The 21,180-nt window shown below is 41.6% G+C and overlaps 1 protein-coding gene across 7 annotated transcripts in view; it reads left to right on the forward strand.

Moving 5' to 3' along the window:
• APP (amyloid beta precursor protein) overlaps window positions 1–21,180 on the forward strand; it is a 312,159-nt gene that overhangs the window by 68,946 nt on the left and 222,033 nt on the right. The window lies entirely within an intron of this gene.

Consider the following 21,180-nt stretch of genomic DNA (forward strand, 5'->3'; position numbering starts at 1 on the left):
AATTATTTACTAAATTTCCTAAACTATTAGTAAAACCAACTGAAGTATAATCTTGTATGTAAAATATACTTCCATTTTTTTAAAAAAGAGGAAATACTCAACTGAGCAAACTTGAAGGTATCTTGGCACTTCTGTTTATCTTTAGAGTGTATCCCACTATGGCTGTGTAGTCAAGGTATTGTGTTTAAAAGTAACTAGAAATTGGGAGATTGGGATTGACACATACACACTACTATATATAACCAATAAGAACCTACTATACGGCACAGGGAACTCTACTCAACACTAATGGTCCATGGGAAAATAATCTAAAAAGGAACATAGATAACCGACTGATCTTGCAGTACAGCAGAAACTAACATAAATGAACTATACTCCAATAAAAACTCTCTAGAAATAAATAAAAGTGACTAGAATTAACTTTATGTTATCAATTTGATATATTTTAGCTCATTTATCTGTTTAGATTTAATTTTAGTTTTTCACTCCTTCTTGTTACTATTTGAAAACGTAAAACACTTAGATTATTGAAACACTAAAGTAAGAAGTTGCCCTCTGAAATCTCACTTGCCACCCATCCTCTATTAATAAATATTTTCTTCATTCTTGATTTATCCTTCTTGCAAAAGAAAGAATGGATACTTTTCCTTTTTTTCTTATAAAAAAGGTAGCTTACAGTAAGTACTGTTCTGCGCTTTGCTTTTTTAACATAACTTTTAGATCCTGGAAATCACTCCCTTGCCATTTGTAGAGATCTTCAGCCTTCATGTAATTTTTCCGAATTTTCTTGCCATTATTGTATAGGGTATTTTTTAAAATTAATTCAGTTTAAAATAACTGGAGTCAGGAAAGCTTGGAAAATCTGGGGCTGCACAGAGTCAGACACGACTGAAGCGACGTAGCAGCAGCAGCAAGGCATGTTATCCCACATTTCTAGATAGTTATATATTCCTACAATATGTGACTCTTTGTGTTTTAAGAACTTTTCAAGGAATTAGTCTTATACCTCTTGACAAAGCAAAATTTCTTATCTTCCATAAACAAGAGATAACCTACCAACGTTTTCTTTATTATAATCTTTTATGTACAAGAAGATTTTCTTTGACCTTTTTGGATTCAAAATGTGTGTTAATGAAATATATATATACCCACATGTATATTTTCATTGATAGCACTATAAGAAAAGACCATCTCTAAATTCTCCTGTGTTTTGAAAAGCAAAATGGCATGGTGTTATCACAGTCTATTGCATATCAAGTTATTTCTGTCTTGAAGGAGTATGAACCATGATGTGAAAAGATACTTCTTTGTACTTAAGTAGAAATCACTAATATTTGCATTCTTTATATTTTTCTAAAAAAATTTATTATATAAGCGCTGATAACAAATTTACTTTGCCTAGCTATGACATTTCTAAAATACACATTTTTGGAAATAATATTCACATTCAATTGAAGAGTTCCTATAGTACAGTTTTGTGGGTAAGTTACGAGTTTGGTAAATTGGGACTCTGCATGCATGCTTATAGGTTTTAGATACTATTTTACTTTTCTGGATACACCTGCAGATTAATGAATATTAAATTCATTTTTCTGAAGGCTGCAACTCATTTATTTAATGACATTGATTGTATCATTTTCTGTTGAATGACCCTTTTGATGTACATATCATAGTTAGCATCTAAGGTTTTCTTCAGTGTCAGTTATAAATAGTCAGATGTTTTTACTTGCATGATGACTCTATAAAAATCACTCTTCATAACCCTGAGAACAACCCTTATTCCCACTCCACTTAGAGATCCCACTAATGCCTGGGTAGCTTCGCTTCCTGTTTTAGTCTGCTGCTTGTCCCAGAGCTAAGCCACAGAACTGTTCTTTCCAGTCCCAGACTTTGCCAGATTGTTGGTGGTCATAGCGTGGTGGGAGTGGGTGGGGAGAGGGAGAGTGAGCCCTTGGGTGTTTCTCCTTCGTCTTGAAATTCTGGTCTTACCTGCTTGTCTCAGCTCACCACCCACAGAGATCATGTACAAGGATGCATACAGGCCAGAGTCTTAAGATGGATTAGACAAAAGTTAAGCTAGAGAAGTAAGAAAGGGTCCAAACATCAGGCCTTGTGAGCCCTTTTAATGAATTTGGTCTCTTCTGTTAACAACAGGCTTCCCTTGTGGCTCAGCTGGTAAAGAATCTGCCTGCAATGCAGGAGATCTGGGTTCAATCGCTGGGTTGGGAAGATCCCCTGGAGAAGGGAGAGGCCACCCACTCCAGTATTCTGGCCTGGAGAATTCCATGGACTGTACCCCTGGAGAAGGAAAAGGCTACTGCCCTCTCCAGTATTCTGGCCTGGAGAATTCCATAGATTATATAGTCCTTGGGGGTCACAAAGAGTCAGACACAACTGAGCAACTTTTACTTTTAGAGAAGGAAATGGCAACCCACTCCAATATTCTTGCCTGGAGAATTCCATGGACAGAGGAGCCTGCTGGGCTATAGTCCATGGGGTCACAAAGAGTCGGACACAACTGAGTGACTTAATACTTCTTCTTTCACGTCTATGACAACAAAAGTGTCCCTGAAGGTGTTTTTTTTTTTTTTTTTAAGAAGGAGAATAACTACATTAGCATTTCCAAAAGTCACCCTCTTGCTTGGTCACTCTGACTGCATATCCAATTTCTCAGTTTCCTGGGGACCAACTGGAGCTTATTCTTCCCCCTCACCCTATTCCACCAGTGACTGTAGGCTGTCAAGGTTTTAGACCCCATGACCTAGCAGGTAGGAGAAGGGAGCAGAAGTGAGGAGTCATCCCAGACTTTCCCGAGGAATTTTACTGGTGCTTAGATGTTAGGAGGGAGAAGGCAATGGCAACCCACTCCAGTCCTCTTGCCTGGAAAATCCCAAGGGCGGAGGAGCCTGGTAGGCTGCAGTCCATGGGGTCGGGAAGAGTCGAACACGACTGAGCGACTTCCCTTTCCCTTTTCACTTTCAGCATTGGAGAAGGCCATGGCAACCCACTCCAGTGTTCTTGCCTGGAGAATCCCAGGGACGGGGGAACCTGGTGGGCTGCTGTCTTTGGGGTCACACAGAGTCGGACACGACTAAAGCGACTTAGCAGCAGTCGCAGCAGCAGATGTTAGGAGACAAATGCTTGTTTGTGGCTTTTTAAATATATCTTTCATTAAAAATATTTCAGTGCAAGATGATTATATAAATACTTTTCTAGAGCCCAATGGTTCTCTCTTCCTTCTTCGAACATATATCTCTGGGTGCCAAGGATACAGTAACAAGTAGAACACAGGACCTGTTCTTAAAGGAGGATCTCAGGGGCAAGAAAGGCTTACAAAAAATTGAATGGTGATGATGTTGGTACATGGTGATAATGTTGGTACATGGTGATAATGTTGATGATGCTAGTGCCATCTAACTTTTATTGAGCATTAACAAGGTATTAAGCTACCTTGCCAAGTGTTTGCCCTCATTTTACCCTCATGATGCCTCTGGGGAAGAATCCTAAGAAAGAACCCTTGTGAGTTGCAACCTTAAGAGAATTAAAGTAAATCAATGGAAGATAAGCAGTAGCTAGAAACTGAGGCTCAGAACCAGGAGGTATTGTGTGCTGGAAGTCAAGCTAGGTTAGTATCTAAAGGAGAGAAATGATGGGGGTGCAAATGGGATTAAGACCACAAGTTCAGTTCAGGTCAGTTGCTCAGTCGTGTCCTACTCTTTGCAACCCCATGAACTGCAGCACGCCAGGCTTCCCTGTCCATCAGCAACTCCCAAAGCTTGCTCAAACTCATGTCCATCGAGTCGGTGATGCCATCCAACCATCTCATCCTCTGTCGTCCCCTTCTCCTCCTGCCTTCAGTCTTTCCCAGCATCAAACCAGAAATGGTTGAAGTGTAATTTTTGACAAGGCAAATCATGACTGTGTTGCACAATGAATGCATATCAAAGACTTTCCTCAATTCGTTAATTAATCAGATAACCTCTAAGGTGTTATCCAGTTTGACTTGAAGAGATTTAAATTCTTTTTCAACAGACTTCATTCCCAGGGCTGTGAATAGGACTCATCCGATCTGCAGTGCATGAAGCAGGAAGCATCTGCACTGCTATCAGATCAGTATCTGCCCCTACAGGTAGCCTTGTTGCTGTTGTCCAGTTGCCCAGCCCCATGTCCTGCTCTTTGCAACAGGCTTACCTACAGCCAGTCAGTCAGAAGAACATACCCCATTGAATCAGATCTCGTTTCCCCAGCACTCCCAGACTCTGGAAGACAACACCTGTATTTCACTGCTGAGATACCCAGTACATAATCTCTTTTGTCCATTTCTGAATCATGGACGTTGTTTTATAATAAAACATCCTCCTAACTTGGCAAATGGGAGAGCAGTTTTGAGGGAATAGCATGGGAGGAAAGTGAAATTGTGGTTGGTTACAGGAAGAATAACATGTCTGGGTGATGCAGCCATCTGTGGCCTCTTTGAGGAAAGACCAAGAGGCAAAGAACTTGTGAGCAATTCACGGGAAAGGGAGAGGCTTTGTTTTTTGTTGGGCTTTGTCTTTTAAAGGGAAGGAACCTAAGCTGAGGAAATTGTAGGAAGAGTAGGTGTCCATCATATGAAAACTAGGCTCAAGTGTTAATAAAAATAGAGAGAAATGAGATCCTGTTCATAAGTGATTAGCTGAGTCTTAGAAAAGAAAAATGAGGAAGAAGGGTGAATTTAGTCAGTTTATATTGACAGGTGCTTGAAATCCACTTGTACATGGAGAATATTTTTTCCTACTGATGGAGAGAATCTTAGGGTGGGGATAACTTACAGAATTTTTAACACGGCATCCAGAAACTGGATCCTCAGACATTGGAACCGAAACTCAGTGCTTCCTGGAATTTCTCTGTTGGGATCTCTTGTTATCTGCTTATCCTTATCCTTTATGTTCACCTCATTATATCTGCATAAGATGGGCTTCCCCTAGGAGGTCAGGGAAAATGGCAGCCAGTAGCTCTGGGAGTGTGTCTTCCCAGCTTAGAATTCCAACCTCATCCTGGTGGTTTGCACGCTTAATTCCCAGCAGGGAATTCCCGTTGTTCCTGCTTTTGGTCACGCACCTATCTTGGGACCCGTCATCGTAGCCACCAAGGACTCAGTACTGGGACTGGCTTGTCGTGGTCATGAGGGTGTATGGTTTGTTTGGTAAGCCAAGCAGAGCCACCTGGTGCAGGGAGAGGAGCTCTTGCCAGAAAAAAAGGGGTGATGAGTGGCATGGAGGCAAAATAGAATAATGACCACAGCCCAACACAGTGGGCTTGGAAGCACACAGAGCCTTTTCAAAGCTTTGTAGATTGGAGAATGGGCATCTGAGGAAATTCAGAGTACATCATGATTTAAAACAACTTTTGGGAAGGTATGAGGGGGCGGTGTTGTTGGTGAGATATTCGCTCAGAACCTTTAAACGGTGTTTGACTTTTTCTATTGAATAATACCTCCTAAACGGTCAACTTGTAACATTCCTTATTGGTATTTTAGAGTCTTCCTACTATTTGCCACGTTGCAGGTAGTCTGAAATTTTTCTTTTATAACTAGAAATACCTTTCATTTGTAAGACTGAATACTTTTGTGGGCTGTTGGGAAATGGTTTTTTTTTCCTTTTTTTTTTTAAACTCCATGTTTTTATTTTAGATGATTGTTTGATTCCTTGTTAATATAGCCAAGGAAAATAATGTTCATAATTTTTTCAGCTCTCCTTCTCACAGGTTTTGTAAGATACATTATTTTTGTATTCTTAAAGTTTAATATTATGGTCTGTTCTATTGCCATAATTCTCAGTCATAGGTTCTGCCTTTAACTTGATTCATTGTTTGCAGCCAATCCTTTCAGCAAAGGATCTCAATTTCTATATTTTTGATTCCTCTCTTTCTTTGAATGCCATCATCTTGCTGCTACTGCTGCTAAGTCGATTCAGTCGTGTCTGACTCTGTGCGACCCCAAAGATGGCAGCCCACCAGGCCCCGCTGTCCCTGGGATTCTCCAGGCAAGAACACTGGAGTGGGTTGCCATTTCCTTCTCCAATGCATGAAAGTGAAAAGTGAAAGTGAAGTCGCTTAGTCGTGTCCGACTCTTAGCGACCCCATGGACTTCAGCCCACCAGGCTCCTCTGTCCATGGGATTCTCCAGGCAAGAGTACTGGAGTGGGGTGCCATTGCTTTCTCCTGCCGTCATCTTAGTTATTTCCACAAGTTGTTCTTATTAAACAATAACTTAGTTATGTATAGAATTCCAGGTTGACAGGTATTTTTGTTTAGCACCTTTAAGGTATATATATCCTGGGACCTACCATTGTGCAGATTCCCATTTTTTAATATACCAAACTGTCTCCATTTACGATGCTCTTCATTTACTGATTATTTTCTCTCAATAGTGATGAATCATTTTTTTCTTTATGTTCTCAGTTCCTCTTGTGACCAAAACACAGATGTTTTAGAGACAGCTGGCTGAGTCAGAGAGGCAGCTGTGAGCAGTCTGTGATCCTAGGACAGAATGAAAGCAACTGAACTCATGACTATGACCTCATTTTGACCTTTTGCTAACCAATTTAACTCACTTGTTAATTTGTTTTTCCAAAGAATTGCCTGTATAGCTGCACCTCCTGTCTGTTGGTGCTTAGCGTAGTGTGATGTGTCAAATATTATTATTTTGATGGTGAATTATCTAGTCCATGTCCTTTATAGTCTCATGCTTCTCTCGTTTTATATTCCCTGCTACTGGTTGTTTTGTCATTATTATTATTTTTCTTTTTTATTTTGTGTTTTGGTTGTGCTGGGTCTTCATTGCCACACAAGGGCTTTGTCTAATTTTGGTGCATGAGCCTTTAATTGCAGTGGTTTCTTCTGTTGCTGAACACAGGTTCTAGGGTGCAGTAGCTTAGTTGCTCGGTGGCATGTGGGATCTTCCCAGACGAGGGATCGAACCCATTTTTCCACACTGGCAGGCAGATTCTTAATCACTGAATCACCAAGGAAGTCCTGGTTGTTATTATTAATACTGGCATTTTTGCCTCCTGATTTCTTTGGTCCTATCATTGGTCGTGGGCAAGGTTAGGAAGAAAAAAGTAAAAATTGAGGCTTCCCAGGTGGTACTAGTGGTAAAGAACCCACGTCCCAATGCAAGAGATGCAGGTTCAATCCCTGGGTCGGGAACATCTTCTGGAGAAAGAGATGGCATTCCACTCCAGTACTCTTGCCTGGAAAATCCCATGGAAGAGGATCCTGGCAGGCTACAGACCATGCGGTCACAAAGAGTCTGAGATAGCTGAGCCATTGAGCATGTCCCTTAACTCCTGGTGAAAAGCCCTTATAAAGTTTGATTGGGAAAATAGTTTGAAACTTAAGTTTGTGTAATCAGCATTTTATCTCATTTCATCCACATTCTTGGTACCCATACATTTCCTCCTGTTCCCTAATCATAATAGTTATGTTTCTGCCTAGTCATCGTTTAAATACTGGGCACTTTTGAAATATAAAAATTTTCTTTACATTTTTTTAATTAGCACAGTGAGTACCATTCTTTTATTTTTCTCCATCAAATGTGTATTGAGGACTGGTATAGACTAAATATTTGTGTCTTTCCCAAAATTCTTCTCTGGTGGCTCAGTCAGTAAAGAGTCTGCCTGCAGTGTGGAAGACCCAGGTTTGATCCCTGGGTGAGGAAGATCCCCTGGAGAAGGAAATGGCAAGCCACTCCAGGATTCTTGCCTGGAGAATTCCATGGACAGAGGATCCTGGTTGGGTTACAGTCCATGGGATCACAAGGAGTAGGACACGACTGAGTGACTAACACTCACTTTTTCCCAAAATTCATATGGTGAAGCCTTAAGTTCCACTGGGATAGTGTTTGGAGGTGGAAACTTTGGTAGATAATCAAGGTTAGATGAGGTCATGGCGGTGGGACCTTCACGATGAGATTGGCACCCCTATAAGAAAAGACACCAGAGAACTTGCAGAGTTTGCTTTTACTGCCCTGCTCACATAAAGAGGGGTGGTGAGCACCCAGAGAGAAGGTGGCAGTCTGCAAACCAGCAAGAGAACCTTCAACAGAACTCAACTCTGCTGGCACCCAAGACTTCCAGCCTCCAGGACTGTGAGAAAATAAATTCCTGTCACTTAAGCCAACCAGTTGATGAGTTTGTTACGGTAGCCTGAGCTAAGACTGGGACTTACTTTAACTCCTTTGGGCAAAAGGATTATAGGCTCAAGGTGTCACTGAGAATTACAGTTCCTAAAGATCCTGCTTTATAAAACATTTTAACCAACACTTGTCCCTGACTCAGCATGAGTCATCATTTAGCAGCTGCTTGTGGACGGCCTGTTGTTGGCAGAGACTGGGACTGAATGAGGCTGGTGCTCGGCACTGCTTCCTGCACTGACAATGAAGTGAAAGGCACTCAGTCCTGTCTGACCCTTTGCGACCACATGGACTCTACAGTCCACGGAATTCTCCAGGCCAGAATGCTGGAGTGGGTAGCCTTTCCCTTCTCCAGGGGATCTTCCCAACCCAGAGATCAAACCCAGGTCTCCCGCATTGCAGGCGGATTCTTTACCAGCTGAGCCACAAGGGAAACCCCTCATAAAATGACAGAGCCCCCTCCATAAAATGACCTTGGGGTCCTCTCCTGCAGAGACTGTTTCTTTCCATTGACAGAATTCCAAAGAAATTTTTAGCAAGAATTGAGGGTTGTTGGCCCATCATCCACATTTGCCCTGAGTTTATTTTTGCCCAGTTAAGATGCAGGTGCTGTGATAACGCTCAATAAACATATAAACGTGGTCTTCAATATTCAGTTAAACCTACCAAATGATCACTAAATACACTCCCTGAAAACAGGAAGCAAACCCTAGATTATTCTTTATGTGACCCTGTGGTAATACATTCTGTTGAATTTTTTTTTTTTTAGTAGTACTCTTCTTTTTTTTTTTTAATTTTTACTTATTTCTTTTTGTTTGGCTGTGTTGGGTCTTATTTGCAGCACATGGGAGCTTTAATCTTTGTTGTGGTATGAGGAATCCTTGATTGCCGCATGTGGGATCTAGTTCCCTGACCAGGGCTAGAACCTGGGCCCCCTGCACTGGGGACCTCAGAGTCTTCGCCACTGGGCCACCAGGGAAGTCCTAGCTCTACCGTTGCCTGTTGATGAACTGTGTCTTCCAGCAGTTACCCCCTCCCCTTCAGTCTTGGTTGGACATGAGACTTGTTTTAACCAGCAGAATGGAATGGTAGTGACACTGGTTTACTTCTGGGTGTGAGACTTAAGAAGGCCTGGAAATTTCCCCTTTTGCACTCTGGGAAGGAAGCCATGGGGAGAAACCCGAGTGGAAGAGAATGGAGGCCCTCATTCAGTTGCCCTTCCTTGCGATACTCTAGCTGATAGCATGTGAAGAAGAATCACTTGGTCAATTCACAGAGTTGTCAGGAGTTCTAATTATTATGGTGCAGTTTGCCTCTAAGTTGGCTCCCAAAGTGCTCACCTCCCCTCTGGAATTCACATCCGTGCATAGTCTCCTCCCACTGTGCAGGAGGATGCTACAGAAAAGATGCATGTGATGTTTGAAGCTAGATCATAAAAGGCACGTGGCTTCTACCTTGCATACTTTTGCTGTGTTGGAAGCCGGCCGCCGGGTCGTGAGGATACTCAAGCAGCTCCGGAGACATGTACATGTGCTAATACGGACCTGAGTGTTCCTGCCAGCAACCAGCACTCACTTGCCAGGCAACTAGGAAACTACTTGGAAGTGGATCCTGTAGTCTAGTGAAGGCTTCATTTGACTGGAGCCGTAGCTGACATCTTGACTGCACCCTTTTACAAGTCAGGATCACTCAGCTAAGCCACTTCCAGATTCCTGACCCACAGAAACTGTGAGATAAGAGATGCTTCCTGTTTGAAGCTACTAAGTTTGGGGATAGTTTGTGTGCAATAATAGATGACCACAACAGACGCTCCCTTGATGATTGTTTGTGGTCCTCTGGTAGTCCTCTGGTAGAAAAAAAATTCCTTCATTCTATACTAGATGGAGAAAGTACTGCCATCACAGAAACAATTTGAAAATAACTATATAAATTATTCATCATCTAACAGCCTACAGTGGCCACTTGCCTTAAGGAACTATTATATTATCTAGCCATTGGTCTCAGGAATCTAGGAGTCTTATAAATATAAGTAGATCCAAACTATGATAGTATTCCCCTCGAAAACATATGTTATAAAGGCTAGGAAGAAAAATTAGAATTTTTAGATTTTGTTGTCCTCTTTCTTTTGGATGAAATGAGACTTTAAAAAATAATGTGTTATTTAAACTAAAGGCTTTAGGTTGAGAGAAGAAAAAATTGAAAATACACTTCAGTTCTTCGTCTGAAGTATCATTCCATCCCCAATTTTTTCTTCTTATACCAAATTTAATTCAGGCCAATTGAGCAAATATTTACTGATTCAGGATAGGATTTTGTGTAAAGTGTTGCTGAGTGGCCAGACATCATTCTTGGCTCACAGAAAGTGAAAGTGTTCGTTGCTCAGTGATGTTTGCTTCTTTGTGACCCAGTGGACGTTAGCCTGCTAGGCTCCTCTGTTCATGGAATTCTCCAGGCAAGAATACTGGAGTAGATTGTCATGCCCTCCTCCAGGGGATCTTCCTGACCCAGGGCTTGAACCCAGGTCTTCTGCATTGCAGGCAGATTCTTTACTGCCTCTGTTGGCTCTTAAGGAGCTTCTAAGTATACAATGAGATAAACTGAGAAAAGAATTGAGGAAATTGAAAATGTGGATGAGGCTGTGAAGTAGACGATTTTGATTGTGGGGATTTGGGATCTAACCCTAGAAGTGAGTAAGGGCTATGTGATTATTTTCAGCAAGACTTTTCTGCTCACGATACTAATAGAAAGATTAACCTATATGCAAGGGTGATCTGGATTGAGAAGAGAAGGGGATGCAGGGAACTTCCCTGGTGGTCCAGTGGTTAAGAATCCCTCTTGCAGTGCAGGGGATGTGGGTTTGATTGGTGGTCGGGGAACTGAGATCCCACATCCCAGGAAGCAACTAAGCCTGAGAGCTGCAAAAACAACAAAAATCCTGCATAATGCAACTAAGACCCAGCACAGCCTAAATAAATAAATATTTAAAAAGAGAAGGGAATTCAAGTCTCAAGATGCTAGTGTGAAAGGCATGGGAAAGATGATCCTGCCCATCGCTCTTGTATAGATGAACACATATGTGATACCTCAGTTCAGTTCAGTTCAGTCGCTCAGTCGTGTCCAACTCTTTGCAACCCCATGGACTGCAGCACGCTAGGCATCCCTGCCTGTAAATTCCTCACCACCTCCCGGAGCTTACTCAAACTCATCTCCATTGAGTCGGTGATGCCATCCAACCATCTCATCCTTTGTTGTCCCCTTCTCCCCTCTTCAATCTTTCCCAGCATCAGGGTCTTTTCAAATGAGTCAGTTCTTCGATCAGTTGGCTTAAATATTGGAGTTTCAGCTTCAGCATCAGTCCTTCCAGTGAATAGTCAGGACTGATTTCCTTTGGGTTGGATCTCCCTGCTGTCCAAGGGACTCTGAAGAGTCTTCTCCAACACCACAGTTCAAAAGCATCAATTCTTCGGCGCTCAGCTTTCTTTATAGTCCAACTCTCACATCCAGATGCTGTTACAAGGGAACTCTTAGGGTCAAGTGCAGTGAAAGGGAAGCATGGGCCTCTCTTTTGAACCTGCATTCAAATGCAAGCCTTCACTCTGACACCTGAGCAGTCCAGGAAAGCTGCCTAACGGATCTTAGACTATGTCCCACCTTTATGATAGGAGCGCACAGGTGTGTATTGTAAAAGTTAAATGTTGTCAGTTAAATGAGAAATTATAAAAGTCTGAGTACTGTTCTTTCTCTTCTTGTAAGGAAAAAGTTAAAACACAGGCTCTTTGACCCTCTCTAATATGCAAAGTACCTTCTGGGACTCAGGGGTGTAGAGCAGGTGTCAGTGACTCTGCTTTCTTATGCTGGGAACAGGTCTCTGGAGGGAGTTTGAGCAGGTTAAGCCTTGAGCACTGGCTGAGATTTCCAGCTGGGAAACTTATGCGCATATGGCTTTGCTTCTAGTCTCTTCTATTAGATTATGGCTATCCTTTCTTTTTCCTAAGTGTTTTCTTTTCCACAATTAACAGTATGTGTTTTCTGTTTCTTTAACCTCCTTGCTCTAAATGAACAGTTGTTTTGTCTATAAATTAACAGAATCATAAGACAAAGCACACCAGTGCCTGGCCCAAACAAAAGCTGATGAGTTGAACAAAGCAATTTCCTTTACCCAACTGTCTGCTCTAAAATATATAACCCCAGACAAGACTTCTTTGTCAACTTTGCTGTCTTTGTTTTTTAGTTATGTGAAGTTAAAATTAATTGAACACATGTGGTCCTTTTAATCTAATCAACTTTGAGGGCATATGGGAGACATGCTGCTATTGTAGAAACTGAAATATTCTTGGCCATTATTATTTTGCTGTGTGTGCCGTCCACCTTTGTGGGCTTAAAATTGACCCAGAAATGACAGGCACCTATGAGTAGTTGTTTTAGTATTTGAAAGATGCAAAAATTCATATTATGTGAAAACTTTTTGAATAGAGGTACCCTACCTGTATATGAGTTCAGTTCAATTTGGTTGCTCAGCCGTGTCCAACTCTCTGTGACCCCATGGACTCCTGCACACCAGGCTTCCCTATCCGTCACCAACTCCCAGAGCTTGCTCAAACTCATGGATTTTCTAGTAGTCATGTATGGATGTGTGAGTGGGCTTCCCTGGTGGCTCAGCTGGTAAAGAATCTGCCCTAAATGTGGGAGACCTGGGTTCGATCCCTGTGTTGGGAAGATCCCCTGGAGAAGGGAACTGCTACCCACTCCAGTATTCTGGCCTGGAGAATTCCATGGGCTGTTATGTATAGTCCATGGGGTCGCAAAGTGTCAGACATGACTGAGCACCTTTCACCTGTGCATGAGTACAGATACATGTTTTGCATTATTGGTCTGTATAGTTATAAGGATTGCTTGCACAAACCATAGGATTCAGAGGTGAAAGAGATGAAATCAGTCTGGATATTTCTTTGCACACCATTAATCATTTTTAATCAGATTAATGTTTCATGTAACCTTTGTCCTTGGTACTCTCTAGCTGTTTCCTAAATGCATACTCAATTATTACATATTTGCAGTAATATTATGGACTTTTATATTTGACCTCTTATTTATTAAAAATGTTTTGCCTGTATTGTATTTTTCTTTCTTCTTTTTAGCTTTACTGAGATAGAAATGACAAATAATCTTGTGTAGACTGGGCACTTGACACACGTATATGTATCAGTGCTGCCCTCTCAGCTTGTCCCCGCCTCTTTCCCCTGCTGTTCTTTACGTGTGTTCTATTCCTGCCCTGCAGACAGGTTCATCAGTACCTTTCTCTAGATTCTCTATAAATGCACTAATATTATGATACTTGTTTTTCTCTTTTTGACTTCACTCTATATGACAGACTCTAGGTTCATCCACATCGATACAAGTGACCCAATTTTGTTCCTTTTATGGGCTTTTTTAAAGCTTGTTTGTTTATATGCATTTAAAATTTTTATTTTGTATTGGAGCATACTTGGTTAACAATAGGTTGGACATTTTAAAAATGAGAAAATGAGCCCTAAGTTAACAGAAAGACAGTGAGGATCTTGGCTATATGTGGACACATCTATTTGTGTCTTCAGTCGTGTCCTGTCCTGTTTATTTTGGTATACCCCTCCCGCGTTTGTCTCTACATTCAGCATGTTGGTATAATAGTGACTCATACTTTAAACAGGGTTCTTGCACAATATTTCCCAACTCTGTATGAATATATGCATATGACAGTATATTTACATACAGTGTCAGAAACAGACTTGGGCCACATTAATGGGAAATAGGCTGGTGCCCTGAAGCGTTTTCTGTCCCTTGTTCTTAGATGAGGTCGTCATTGTGAAAACACAGCAGTGCATGTCTTTCCCATTATTGCAGTGGTGTTTCATCAGCTGTGTCTTGCCTCTCAGCTCCTCATTAAGTTGTAATCAGAGAGCAATTTCAGCTTCCAGTTCTCTTTTCCAATTAAATTAGATATAGCCTCTAATATCTCTCATTATTACAAGAATATATGTTAAGAAACAGTTTAAGATGGGATTTTTCTTTGTATTCCAGAAAACTGTAGAGGAGAGACTATGTTATTTTAATCCAGAAAGAGAAATAGATTGACTTGGACATGCTTTGTTTCGGTTTTGATGCTGAAGTGAAAGTTATTTAGAACTGAGAATTAGTATGCTCTCTGCGTACTCAGAGCTGTCACCAATTTGAGGGTTGTTTTTTTTTTTTAAGTTTATGATATATTTTCTTTTTTTAAAAAAATATTTGATCCAAGTATAGTTGATTTACAATGTTGTGTTAATTTCTGCTGTACAGCTAAGTGATATGTGGAATCTAAATTATGACACAGATGGATCAGAAACAGACTTGAACACACACAGAAACAGACTGGGACTTCAGCTTTGTCATCAGTCCTTCAGTGAATATCCAGGGTTGATTTCCTTTAGGATTGACTGGTTTGGTCTCCTTGCCGTCCAGGGGACTCTCAAGTCTTCTCTAGCGCAATCGAAAGCATCAGTTCTTCAGCTCTCAGCCTTCTTTATGGTCCAGCTCTCACACTGCACATGACTACTAGGAAAACCATAACTTTGATTATACAGACTTTTGTCAGCAAAGTTACATCTCTGGTTTTTAATACACTGTCTAGATTTGTCATAGCTTTCCTTCCAAGGAGCAAGTGTCTTTTAATTTCATGGCTGCAGTCACCATTCAGAGTGACTTCAGAGCCCCCCAAAATAAAATCTCTTACTGTTTCCACTTGTATTTGCCATGAATTGATAGGACCAGATGCCATGATCTTAGTTTTTTGAATGTTGAGTTCTCCAGGGGATCTCCCCACCCAGGGATTCAACCCAGGTCTCCTGCATTGCTGGCGGATTCTTTACTGTCTGAGCCACTCAGGAAGTCCTTTTAAACTTTTGGTTCTTTTTAATTCAAATTTTCAAACATGTGTAAAAATAGAAAGAATAGTATATTGTATTCCCTCTGTGCTCATCACTCCAATAATTATAAAATCTATTCGCTCTTGTTCTTGGAAAAGCCTGGAATCCCAGTTCTCTACCTTACCTCCAGCTGCCATGCATTATTTTGGGCAAGTTCATCCCTTTTGCAGCTGTAAATTGATGAAGATAAAGTAAAGTAACACATGTTATTTATTGACTTCTGACTTACATGTTTAAAACACCATTTTAACAACACTACATAATTTGTAGCATGTGTTCTCAGTCGCTTCAGTCATGTCTGACTCTTTGTGACCCTCTGGACTATAGACCACCATGCTTCTCTGTCCATGAGATTCTCCAGGCAGGAATACTGAAGTGGGTTGTCATGCCCTTCTCCAGGGCATGTTTCAGACTCTGGGATCAAACGCAAATCTCCCACATCTCCATCATTACAAGCAGATTCTTTACCACTTAGCCACCGGGGAAGCTTTTTTCAAAAAGAAATATCCTGGAGAATTTGATTAAAAGTTGATTGTTAAGTGTTGAAAGACCAGAAAGAACAATAAGCAAATTCCTTTCAGAATTAGCATGAACGCACACAACCCTGACCATTAACCCTGTGTTCAGCCTTTTACTAGCCACATTTGATTTTGTGGTCTGGAAATATCCTTGGGCATTTGGTACCTGGTGGTGGTGGTTTAGTCAAGTTGTGTGTAAATACAACTTTTGGCATTCATTAATCCCTTGTCCCAGGTGGCCTGGTGCAAAATGATATTCCAAGGGGTCCCCTGTTTGTCCTTAATATTTCCAATGAAGGAACGTTTTTGTAGGACTCTAATAGTATGTATCTTAAAGATATAGTTTTTACATTTTTGTATATGTAAGTTCTTGGCTTTCTTAAATATCATCCATATCTTTTCTTGGTTTGCATATTTAACAACTTAAATGTCATCTTGTCTGAGATTAATATTTTTTAAACAGAGAAATGGAGACTCTAGGTTTTTTAAATTTAGAATGAAAATGTTCTGATGGTGACCAAGTTTTTAAGGTATTTTCCTGGGAAAGCTAATTATGTTACCAACCATAACCTTCTAATATGGATCGAAGATGGTTTCTACTCTACCTCTCCTGGTTGTTGGTATTTGAAATTTCTTCAACTCACTTAAATTTTTTAAATTTATGTACAGATATATTTGCTGTCAAAGATACATATTTATATGGCCAGAGTAGTTAGCTGCTTGTTATAGATGCCTGGCCCAGTCAGATGGGCCCCCTTAGCCTAGGGAGAGCCTGACTTTTACATGTATTAACAATAATCCATTGCTTTTTTTATAATATACTGTTATTGGTAGGGCTTCTCTAGTGGCTCAGACAGTAAAGAATCTTCCTGCAACACAGGAGACCCAGGTTGGATTTCTGGGTTGGGAAGATTCCCTGGAAAAGAGAATGACAACCCACTCCAGTATTCTTGCCTGGAGAATTCCATGGAGAGAGGAGCCTGGTGATCTATAGTCCCTGGAGTCACAAAGTTGGACACGACTAAGTGGCCACATCATACTTCAGAAAACAATGTTAGATGACACTGAGGTGCTTATTTTTCTCAAAAGCTTATGATCCAACACTAATATCATACCATTCAGGTTATCTTACATACACATTGATAATATCCAACGGGTGCTTAATATATGCTAGATTTCCCTATGTCTAATGGATTCTGAACTTAGCCAGAAATATTTGTTACCTGTTGATCAAGCACTCACTGTGCTGTTACAGTGCTGACCACCATTGAGAGAACAGAAAGTGAATCATACAGTCCCTGCCTTCAAGGAGTGTGTGTATAGTCTAAGGGGGCAGGAAGGTGCATCATTGTAATAGGTGAGTGGCCGGTGGTCAGATAAAAGTGATGGCATAAAGTGCTTTGGATTCAGAGATTGAAGAAGGGATCAAGAAAGGGAATATTAGTGAACCAACTTTTGAGCTGGGGCATTTTTCTTGGGTTTTGTTCATTCGGAAGGAAGAAGCTACCAGAATAGCTTATGTTTAAAAGGAGGGGGGCTTTTTAGACTTGGGCTTTTTAGACTTCACTGGTGGTACGGTGGATAGGCATCCACCTTCCAGTGCAGGGAACATGGGTTCGATCCCTGACCCAGGAAGATTCCACATGTCTCGGGGTAACTGAGCCTGTGCACCACAGCTACTGAAGCCCACAAGCCTTGCCTGCAACAAGAGAAGCCAGTGCAATGAGAAACCTCTGCACAACAGTGCAGGTAGCACCCTCCCCTCCCCGCCCCCAGCTCGCAACTAGAGAAAGCCCGCACGCAGCAAGGAAAACCCAGCACAGCCATAAATAAATACATATTTAAAAGTGGGTGTGCTTATTGAAGGAGACCCATCACTCCTCACTGGAGTTACAGGTAATCAGGTGGTCCCTGTCTCATCCGCTCCGTATCTCTGTGACTTGGGTCCATAGACGTCTCCTCCTACTATCTCTCTCTGTCAATCTTATTTTCTTGTTTCTTCCAATTGCCTGCTTCCTGTCCCCTCATGGTTTTGCCAGGCACCACCTCTGGCTGTGACTTCCCCTGCCTGCCAGCCTTAGCTAACCAGAGCTTGGATGTGTTTGTTCACAACGCTTAAGCAAGGAGAACGTACTTGACAGAGTGCTTTCCTCTGGCTGTAATCAGCTTTGGGGCCGGAGCTGCAGAGTTAAAATATGGGCACTTAGGAAAGCTCTTGCTGAGAAAGGGGGTGGGGGCTGGAGGGCTGCAGAGAGGGGCAGGCATGTTGGCAGCCTCCTGACCAATTCAGCCAAGTTCATGAAGGTGGAGCACCTTGGGGAGGCTGCGAGTGGGGGTCTCATTGTATTTCCTGCCCGTGGAAAGTATATTTGCAACGGGGAGGTGGTGCACATATGTACTTAACCCGAATGTCAGGCACACTGCAATAAATACCAGAAAGCATTCCTGAAGTGGGCGAGAAGGATTCACATCTATTACACTGTGAGTGGAGAAGGTTTGCCCATGGGGGAGGACCCTCATGGACCTAAGCATTTGAAGTACAGTGTAAGGGTCTTAAGAAGAGTGTGCTTGTTGCACAGTGAGTATGTTTATTCAGTGGCTGCCTTGTGTAATTTTTAGGAACTGCGGACTGTCTGCTTTTCAAGGAACTGACCCAAGCCTAAATTTGCTTCTGCTATAAGTATTGATTACTGAAGCTCTCATCATCTGAATTTTTTTATAATTAAAAAAATAGTGATCAGTGGAATCAAATAGGAGACATTTTGGAAAAGGATGGGGGCCCTATAAAAATCAGGCTTTGCTAATACCTGCTGTTTTAGCAAATTCTCAGCAATGCTTGTTGTGTGAGCACACCGTGATGCAACATACAAATGAAATAGCTTAGGGATCTCAGATATTTTATTTCCTATGTTAAGGCGTGAGATGCCACAAAGAAAACATAGAATGCTTGTCATAAATTATTTGTCTCAACGTAAAAATGCTTCTTTGTCTCTGGTCATATACTGGCACTGTTTAATAAAAAATGCAGTCCAACTCTTTGCAACCTCGTGGACTGTAGCCCACCAGACTCCTCTGTCCATGGACTTCTCCAGGCAAGAATACTGGAGTAGGTAGCCATTCCCTTCTCCAGGGGCTGTTCCTGATCCAGAAATAGAAACCGGGTCTCCTGCATTGCAGGCAGATTCTTTACCGTCTAAGCCACCAAGGAAGATATATAGTATTTCAGATTTTTGTCAGAAATCTCAGTATGGTTTATATTGTGGTTTTTTTTGTTAGGTTTTTCTTTCTGACTTGGAAGTTCCTTGTGCTTGTGGTAATCACTGTGCCTAATTGGAACTAGATGTACTTCAGAAGAAACTGCGTGTCTTTAATGTTTGGTGTGCCTCCCCCCTTTTAAATAAACTTCCTGAATTGAGAACAGCAATTTTTTATTCTCTTTGGCAAATTCGAATTAATAGCTCCTTGTCTCAGGATAAAAGTGGCTGCTTGGGTGGAAGTTGCCACTTCCCTTTTCATTGTTAAGCAGTAGGCAAACCATGCATGGGATTCATGTGGTTTCGCAATCTCCTCAAACTGTCTGTTAACAATCCCCAATGTCCCCGTCCTAGAGAAAGAAGGTGAAGCACAGGAAATAACACATATGCCCTAGATTTTAGGATGGAAACTGGAAGGAAATTCTGTGTTTGGCTCATCACTTTGTAGAGCTCTGGTGGCCTTCAGGGAATAAGCCCTGTCTTCTCTGATCATTTTGTTGTTATTGTTCAGTCGCTCAGTCATATCCAACTCTTTGTGACCCTATGGACTGCAGCTCACCAAGCTTCCGTGTCCTTCACCATCTCCTGAGTTTGCTCAAACTCATGTCCATTGAGTTGGTGATGTCACCCAACCATCTCATCCTCTATCACCCCCTTCTCCTCCTGCCCTCAATCTTTCCCAGCATCAGGGTCTCTTCTGATGAGTCTGCTCTTCATATCAGGTGAAGTTTTGGAGCTTCAGCTTCAGCATCAAACTTTCCAGTGACTATTCAGGATTGATTTCCTTTAGGATTGACTGTTTTGAACTCCTTGCTGTCCAAAGGACTCTGAAGCATCTTCTTCAGCACCACAGTTGGAAAGCATCAGTTCCTCAGCACTCTTTCATCTTAATTGGTCCATGTGCAGTTCAATCTGCTAGAAAATTACCCACCAAATAAGTTACTGTTTTTTGCACCAGTTATTACCTTAGGACACTGAGATGGAAGGCATGTGAACCAGCCATATACGTATATACGTATTTTTTTCTTATCAATATGTACCCTACAGATAGTTTTTTGGTTTTGAATTAAAATGAAGAAAATATGACTTGACTGTGCCTCCTGCAGGCATAGTCCTCCTTGGTAGAAAGCGAAGGCTCCTGAGAAAAGCCTCAGCAGGGTAGTATTTCTGTGAAGTGGCAGCTGGAACCCCTTTAGAAAAATGCAGTAACTCAACACTTTACTGCACACAATGTCGTGTCCCTCAGGGCAAGCTCTCTGGTGTCACCGAGTTTATGACTCATGAGTGCTGTACTTTTTGTGATGTAATAAGCAAGACGAGGTGGTGGGAGACTTACATTCCTGTCCCAAAAGCCACTTCGCCTTTTATTCTGTTGGAAGAAAAAGCCATGGGGATATTAAATTTTAGTGGCATTTTCAAGTTGAACATTGTCTGTGACGGAAATGCATGCGTTGAAGTGTTAAGCTACTTAAGAACAAAATAAAATCAGGGGAAGGAGCTGTTTCCGTGTAGAGCTAAGTTGCTGGCGAGGGTTTTGGAAGAGTAAATTTCTCAATATGCATCCAGGATCTGATTTACATATCCGTCTCTGTGTGTTTACATAGCTTGTTCCTCCTGGATTGAATTTTGCCTCAGACTACACTGACCAGCGGCTCTGTTTTTTAGAGCAGTTTTAGATGCTGCTCTAAAAAACAGTTCTCTTGTGGCTCAGCTGGTAAAGAATCCACCTACAATGTGAGACCTAGGTTCTATCCCTGGGTTAGGAAGATCCCTGGGAGAAGGGGAAGGCTACCCACTCCAGTATTCTGGCCTGGAGAATTGCATGGACTAAGGGAAATCGTGGTAAAGACAAGCGTATTGAGCCATTTGGTCCATTAGGATCCCCGTGACTCAGGGCCTGTGTTTCATCGTTATTACCATGTGTTTTGTGAGGGACAATTGGAAGCTGCCTGCCAGACTTTGAGTAATATCAGCATACTGCCAAGTTACTATGATCAGGGGAACTGGTGTGTAATTCTTCAAAAGGTCTGATTATCTCTACGAACATATTATATATAGGGAAGAAGTGCTCAACATTTTTTTAAAAAATGAGATAAAATTACCTGTATTTTTTAATTGAAGAGAAGATGTGTGGAAAAGTATCAAAGGAGAGTGCCTGGGAGAAATTTGAAAGTAGAGACTGCTGCTGTTGCTAAGTCGCTTCAGTCGTGTCCGACTCTGTGTGACCCCATAGACGGCAGCCCACCAGGCTCCCCCATCCCTGGGATTCTCCAGGCAAGAACACTGGAGTGGGT

This window comes from Bos javanicus, chromosome 1 (assembly GCF_032452875.1).
Source record: "Bos javanicus breed banteng chromosome 1, ARS-OSU_banteng_1.0, whole genome shotgun sequence".
Taxonomy (NCBI): Eukaryota; Metazoa; Chordata; class Mammalia; order Artiodactyla; family Bovidae; genus Bos; species Bos javanicus.